At 38.3% G+C, this 8,195-nt stretch overlaps 1 long non-coding RNA gene across 1 annotated transcript; it reads right to left on the bottom strand.

Moving 5' to 3' along the window:
• Positions 1-4,656: 4,656 nt before the first annotated feature.
• On the bottom strand, positions 4,657-7,121 carry LOC148210742 (uncharacterized). Its single transcript, XR_015791840.1, has 4 exons — positions 6,584-7,121; positions 6,296-6,480; positions 6,171-6,205; positions 4,657-4,931 (listed from the first exon to the last, which is right to left on the bottom strand). It is a non-coding gene; the product is annotated as an uncharacterized LOC148210742 (long non-coding RNA).
• Positions 7,122-8,195: the final 1,074 nt, after the last annotated feature.

Below are 8,195 nucleotides of genomic sequence, written 5' to 3'. Positions count from 1 at the left end.
CCATTAGGTCTCATTGTTAGCTCATAGCGGGTAAAACGAGGATCAAGTTTTTAGAAGAATTTGAACTGTTCAAATTTCTCAAGGGAATATATATATTGATACATTATAATATATAGTTAATTCTAAATTAAAACTATATATTATGAGAGATATTATTTGAATGAGATTCAAATAAAAATTAATATGAATAAGATTCATATTAAAACTATAGGTTAAAAATAATGTGCATAAGATGTACATTACGACTGTAGGTTATACGAGCGAAATGCTATAGAATATGATTCTATTTTTGTAATAAATAATTAAGCGTTAATTATATATATATATATATATATATATATATATATTAATTGTTAATTAGATTAATAATTAATAATTAATTAATTAATAAATATATATTAATTATTATTATTAATTAATAATATTAATATATATTAATAATAATTAATATTTAATTCCCTTGCATTTTAGCAGGGGAGTGGGCAGTTTAATGACGTGGGGTAACTCCCCACATCATGTGGTTGGGTTTCTTTTGCAGAAGAGTTCTGCTGAAAAAAACTACAGAACAAGAAAAGAACTCCCAAACAATTCTCTCAAGTTCTCTCTTCTCGATTCCCTATAGATCCATATCGAACGCTCTCACAAGGGTGTTCTCGATACCCAGAGGATATCATGGAATGTCTATTGGTGGTGTTCGTTGGTTTAATCCATTGAAGAAGCGTTCTTCAAAGGTAAGGGAACATTTATTTTCCCCTGTATTTACTTTTGCACATTGGGTTTTGTTTCTCAAAATTGATGAACGAAGATCATTGCTTCCGCTGCGGGATTCACATCCCATCAAATTCCTCTTGGCCAAAATCATCAATCCCTTCTCACTGATATGATTGAGTCTCTTATGTCATAATTCAACACTTTTTTCATCATCCACTGTATTTATTACATAATCTATAACCATTGCTTGTATCAAATACAACGAGGAACACTTCCTTTGTCAAGTAGAAGGTATTGCAGAAACCTTTAGCTACAATCATTGAGCCTTTATTAAGCTTCCATTTGTCATTGTAGAAGTTATTGCATAAACCTTCGTCATCAAGCTTACCTGTGGAAATTAAATTCATGTGAATATCAGGATATGTTTCACATTCATCAAAACCAGCATAGTGTCATTTTTTGTCTCCAAGTGCACATCACCAATACCAACGGCTTTTGTTGATCCATCATTACCCGTCCTAACACTACCGAAGTCACCAGATGTATAGGATGCAAAGAAATCCCTCCTGGATATAGCATGAATTAACGCGCTACTATCAATCACCCAATTGCTCTACTGTGTAGCTAGATTGATAACATCAACATCAAATAAGATAAGGAAATCCTCGGTAGCTACAACAACTCTATCTACATCATTGCCATCATCATTCTTATCTTCCTTACCTTTATCGTTCTTATTTTCTTTCTTCAGTTGTCGATAATATTTCTTTATATGTCCTTTCATTCCACAATATAACGCTCAACATTGGAAAACCAACCACTCTTACTTTTGCTTCTATCTCTACCCCTTGAACCTTTAATCTTACTTCTCCCCATTCTTTTAGAAACAAGAACGTCTGACTGTGATGAAGAGTCCTGTGATTTTCTTCTCATCTCTTTATTTAAAACACTGCTTTTCACCATGTCGATACTTATTACTCCATTTGGGACTGAGTTCGATAATGAAGTTCTGAAAGTCTCCCACGAGTCCGGTAATGTACCAAGAAGCCATAACCCTTGTATCTCATCCTCAAACTTGATTTTCATTCCAACAAGTTGATTAATGATACCTTGGAATGTATTAAAGTGATCTGACATATGTGTTCCATCTTGATTCTTCAAAGCCATCATTTGCTTTATCAGAAACAATTTTATTATTACCAGTTTTCGGGACAAATAACGACTCAAGCTTGTTCCACATAGTCCGTGCATCTGTTTCGTCTCCAATATAATTTAGAATATTGTATTCTACCCAATGTCTAATAAAGCCATAAACTTTTCTATGACATATTCCTCATTCTAAATCAGTTTTATCTTCAGGCTTCTCAAGTTAAAAAATAGGAAGATAAAAATCCTTCACATATAAAACATCTTCCATCTTTCTTTTTCCAAACTTGATAATTTGAGTAATTTAAAGTCCCTATTCTAGTTGTACTAGTTTTCATTATTCAACACAAGGCCTAATTAAATTTTAACTTGGCTCTGATAACACTTTGTTAGGATAAACACTTAATTTTGTGGACCAATTATCCCCTTTTGTGTGAACCTAATAGGAAATAGCAACTAAAAATAATAATTCAAACAAGCATGAGACACAAGCAATTTTAACGTGGAAAAACCCCTCAATGTGAGGAGTAAAAAACGACGGACAGAAGTCAAAATCTCGACTATAATTAATAATGGGCTGCACCAAGTTCTCCCTAGCAACAACTAGAGGCATACAATAACAATATCTTGAGACAATAAATATCGGCAAATAAGAGAATAAACGGGGGAGGAAAATTAGAAAGATCTCACTTAGAAAGTGGCACCAACTATCCATTGTATCTGATTGTAGGCAGGTCCAAAAGAAATCTCTATCGTCCAGATTGAAGACCCTTGTGTTATGAACATGTTGTCAAAATTTCACCTCGATCGGACTACGGATTGATCTCCGATCATGCAAAAACGCTATTGTATAGAATGAGTTTCTACTCTTTTTCTTTTCTGTTTTCTCTCCTTGATCTACGTGCAAAAACTTTTTCCTCTCTCTCCGTTGCCTCTTAGTAATATATATATATAACCTAAAGCATTAATGGCCGATGTGGGCCTTAAAGTTGGGCTTTTCACACAATGTGAAAAAATACCCAACAGTATGGCATATTGATTATTTCAGCTGCCATCCTCTAATATTTAATCTCGAACTGGTATGTGAAGTTTCAACTTCTGAAATATCCAATTCACCCCCACCCTCCAAAAGGTTCCTGCCATGATCTAACCGTTAGTCCAAAATTTGGCTTTGCACCTATTGCCAATGCCCCATCCTAACCATCCATTAATTTCATTCCAAGCTCCCACCATTGCGTTCCACAACCATGAGTCGCCTTGTTTTGTTGAAAGCTTCCAACTATTTTTCCATCTACTCCTATATTTATTGATCAGTATTTATGCCCAAAGATCATTTGGCCTAACTAGCAACCCCTACACGAGTTTCCCAAGTAGCGATGTGTTAAACTATTTAAATCTATGTAAACCAAGGCCTCCTTCAAACTTGGATCTTGTTATCATATTCCAGTGAACTAAGTGTATCTTGCTTTGTGAATTTGTGTGACCCCAAAGAAAATTTATACACAACTGGTGAATTGTTTTGTGCAAATGGCCACCGAAAACCACAAAATATGCATCGAATACGTTAGGATGGTTTGAAGCACCGAATGTACCAAAGTGGTTCGACGTACAGAGACAAAGAATTAGGTGTCAACAGATTAACTCTATTGATCATACTTTGAAAAGTTGAAATACGAACTCTCCCATGAATTATGGGGATTCTTAGGTATTTTCACAGTTTAGAAGTTGTCTTAAATCCTCCAGCAATTTCAATATGGTTTTGCTTCTCAAGTAGTACATTCTTTGAAAAATGAATTACTATTTTAGAATTATTCACTTTCTGACATGATGGTTTACAGAATTTTCCAAGTACTAGACTCAGTTCTCCTATTTGTTCTACTGATGCTTCTACAAATAAGAGGATATCATCTACGAATGTTAGATGAGAGATTGGGGGTCCGTGGGTGCCTAGTCGGATTGGTTTCCATCTACCAGCTTGACTAAATCATTTATACAATGAGATAGGCGCTCTAGGCGAAGTACAAAAAGAGATGTGAAAATGGAAGACCTGGGCGAATGCCCCTTTTCATATTGAATTTGCACGTGGGTTCCCCATTCCATAACATTTGCATTGACAAAGAAGTCAATTATGGAGTGCCCTCTAGAAAGTTCCACAATATTCTATCATAGGCTTTCTCCAAATCCACTTTAACTACCGTGAAGCTTTTCCTTCTTTTAAGTCTTATCCATAATGTGAATCAATTCCTGAGCAATAACGATATTGTTCTGAATATGTCTCCCTAGAACAAAGCTAGTTTAGTTAGGGGAAACGATATCTCCTAAGTAATCCCTAAGCCATAACACAATAATATTAGTAATGAGCTTATATGAAATGTTGCATAAGTTAATGGGTATGGATTGAAAAATCGATTCTGGTTGTTCCACCTTTGGAATAAGGACCAAAAATGTGGCATTCACAATATCAATCGATCTACCATTTTCCAAGATACTTTTTCCAAAACTCACTACAGTAGGGGCAACTATGTCCCAATTTTGTTGGTAAAAGATTGCGTGAAAACCGTCTAGACCGTCTGAACTATGTTAATTCTTGTAACGCCCCAGGATTTTATATAACATCCTAGGCAACGCTAAATAATTCAACTGGCTAACCTTAACTCTAAACACGAGATAAGCAACTCCCTGGGAAAATAATTTAAATGGAATAAAGCTTCGACTCCCATACGTTTTATCAGAAATATAAATGTCATAAACTGTCAGGACTTCACCCTCCGTGGGCAATTTAAAAACAACAACATCTCATATTCGCCTCAGTGGCAAAAATTCTTAAATAAATAAAAACAACCGTACACCTAAACTCCAACGACAACAACGACGCGTTTACCAGCAACATCCATAACAAATAAAGTAGTTCTAAAGAATACAAAATTTCCTCCGCGGTTCACACCTAGCAATAACATAAATCTCAATGCTACTCGTACCCAACAACCCTTCCCTCTATCCTCACTAACTAAGCTAGTGATCCTTCCTCGGTCAAGCCCTCTCCACGTCATCACCGCGGTCGACCCCGTTCACACCTGAAAACATATAAGGGTACAAAGGGGGGTGAGTACATAAGGTACTCCGTAAGTAGCACTTCCTAACTCGCACAAAAATCATGCTCACAATCACGACATAAAGAACAAAACAATAGCAAGGCAATCAAATGAGCAGTGAGAGATAGCGAACAAATAACTTGACATTTAGAACAAAACAATAGCAAGGCAATCAAATAAGCAGTGAGAGATAGTGAACAAATAACTTGACATTTACATACAACAACCAAGCGTCGAAACTACCAAGACCACAACCCATGATTCACTAGCCCTTGTCTCATAGTACTAAACCTTCCTCTGCACCCCCCTTAACTTCTCGAGGCATGACGGCTCTTGACATTTATTCCCAAGTTACCGTGCCCTCTCCTTTTACAGTACTTGATGTTCGACCTTGCCATTTATTCCCAAGGCCTAGCACCACTACTTCGCAAGCACCACTCTACTTTTATCCCTTAAGCCTAACTCCTCGAGTCGCATTGGCCTTTGATATTTATCCCCAAGGCCTCAATATTCCTCTACATAAGCTTGACGTTCGGCCTTGCCATTTATTACCAAGGCCTGAACTGTGCACCGGTCCTTGCCGTTTATCCCCAAGGTACCGATGACTTCCCAGCGTATTGGTCCTTGACATTTATCCCCAAGGCCCCAATACTCGTTTACAGAAGTTTGACGTTCGGCCTTGTCATTTATTCCCAAGGCCACTACTCAAGGCTTTGAACCTCCAAGCGATTTATATGCATTTTCAGGTCAGAACCCATAGTTAACGGACTATCAACCCGTCCCTTTACCCTTCACCCTTCACCACGTCACTAACCCTCCCATGACCACCTACAGGTAAGTTTCCCACATTCTAAACCACTGCACCGTTCACAAGCATGCTTTTCCTCGTAATGAACAAAATACATCTACAACTCGCAACCAGAACAATATAAACTAAATTATCAGTTTAACAACGCGAGCATTTCATTTACATCACATTTGCAAAACGTCATGAGCCAGTTACTTCTAACTACAACCATTCAGAACCTACTAGTCACCTACATCAATATAAAAAAACAGGAAGCATGTTTCCTCAGAAGTGTTCGATAATAGAAAGACGACAAAAATCAAAACTAACAATCCCTACGTGCTCAATTAAATTATTTTTAACAAGAAAAACAGCATCAAAACCATTCCGTTAACGCTAATTAATGCACACACTCGCCCCCTGGTGCTACTTACACAACCACGTCTTTAAGTTTGCGTCGATCTCACACCTAAGCACCAAAAACAGAAAAATACAGCAATTTAAATGTACTGTTCAGCCTTTGAAAAACGACTCTACGAGGGTTCAAAAGGCTCATTACCGCAAAACGACTTCGTGTAGGTGTGGGTAAATTAGATCTAGCTTGCAAAGGTGTGAGTAGCGTAAATCGGGCTTCGAACGGATGAAGATAATCGCCGAACACCACCAAAACACTGCTGTCCACATTTTTGCAGCAGCGAAAAGTGCCCAAAACGACCTCCAATCACTTCGTTTTGATGTCCGTTACTACAAAACAATTTCGCTTAGGTGTGGGTATTCCAAATCGGTTTCATTTGGATGTGGGTAATCCAAATCTAACTTCGAATAAATGGGGTCAAAGAAAAGTTACCGGGTTTCACGGATCTAAGCTATTCGAGGTTGTTAGGCTCGTTGGATCGGAGAAGGGATGCCGCGAAAACAGCCTCACGTGTATCGATGCCGCCTGCAGCAGCCTGAACATCACACGCCGCCGCTGTCTGTCGCACGCTGCCGCCGTCTGCCGCTGCCCAACACCACGCGCCGCCGCTGCCCGTCGCACACCACTGCTGCCCGTCGCGCGCTGCCGCTGCCCAATGCCGCGCTGCTGCTGCCCGACGCCGCACCTGCTGCTGCCGACGCCCGCGCTTGCTGCTGTCCCTTCGTCGGTACTGCTTCGTCGGAGAAAGAAATCCGGATGGGGGGCTGGCGGCTTCAAACGAAAGGGGAGGGTGGAAGAAGATGAGGAAGGAGAACAAGATGGGCTAGGGTTGTTTTTTTTTAAAATCCCCTTTTCCTTTTGTTTTGCAACATAAACCCACTTGGGCTAGTTTCTTTTGTTTAAGGCCCATTTACCCAATCACACCTTGTTAACAAAACCAATAATATAATTTCGTAGTTGATCCAATGGCCCAGAGCAAGTGCCACATAGCGGAATCCGTAATAAACATAACTTAATAAATACTACACGCTACTAACTCACCACTAAATCTGTAACAATACACACTAGCCGAGATGCCACACTAAAATTAAATAAAGATCACTGATAAATCAAATAAAATAAATCAATAAAAAATGAAATAAATCAATAAATCAATAAATAAAATCCATTTTGTTATAAAATTTCCCGGAACTCGGGGCAAGCTAACCTGAGTAACGCGGGGCGTTACAATTCTTCCTAAAGGAGTATTAAGTCAAGTTCATTACTTAGGTTGTTCTCTAGCTTGAAAAGAAAGGAATTGCGGTTCTGAGAGATTACTCTTTGGATACCAGCCAGCCTTACTAAGATAGATTTATTTATTTTCATAATGCTATGAAAAACCTCTTTATGCAAAATAGTCAATTTGCTTTGGGCTATTTCGAGACAAATTGGCAATTATTCTAATGTAGACCAATAATTTCTAAGGAAACTCTTAAACAAACTATGTGTTTTCCAAGCTGCCAAAAACCTAAAAGGCCTTTGTATTCGAGGAACAACACAAAAACTAGACGTGTCTAGCAGAATAGGGTGGTGGTCTGATTTGATCCGCGGTAAAACTCGGACTGAGGATTCTGGAAAGGCTAACCACCAATTCGAATTTGCTAGACACCAGTCCAACCTTTCGAAAACCCATCTATAACCTGGGAAAATCGGACCTCTCCAAGTAAATTTAGGTCCCAACTTCCCAGGTCCATCAACTAACATCTATTCATCATGTACATGTTCATAAAAGGAATGGCTAAACTTGGGTTAAAAGTTGCCCCACCTAATGTTTCCTCTTCCATTAGAATTTCATTGAAATCCCCTAGTAAAAGCCAAGGCTCAGAATTTGTAGGAGTGATTGACTCCATGAAATCCCATAATTCTTGTCTACGGTTCCTTTGTGGACTACCGTATATAGCAGTAAACATACCCAAAAAGGAGTTTTTAGTTATTTGAAAATGGCAGGCCTGATTACGGCAATTAATTTCCATTAAAGAGACCCTACTTGCTTGACTAGAACACC

The sequence above is a fragment of the Momordica charantia genome (genome assembly GCF_013281855.1).
Source record: "Momordica charantia cultivar OHB3-1 chromosome 6 unlocalized genomic scaffold, Mcharantia_2.0 BLBB01000006.1, whole genome shotgun sequence".
NCBI classification, from domain to species: Eukaryota; Viridiplantae; Streptophyta; class Magnoliopsida; order Cucurbitales; family Cucurbitaceae; genus Momordica; species Momordica charantia.
The sequence above is the reverse complement of the archived record's forward strand: the minus strand, read 5'-3'. Positions and strand labels throughout refer to the sequence as shown.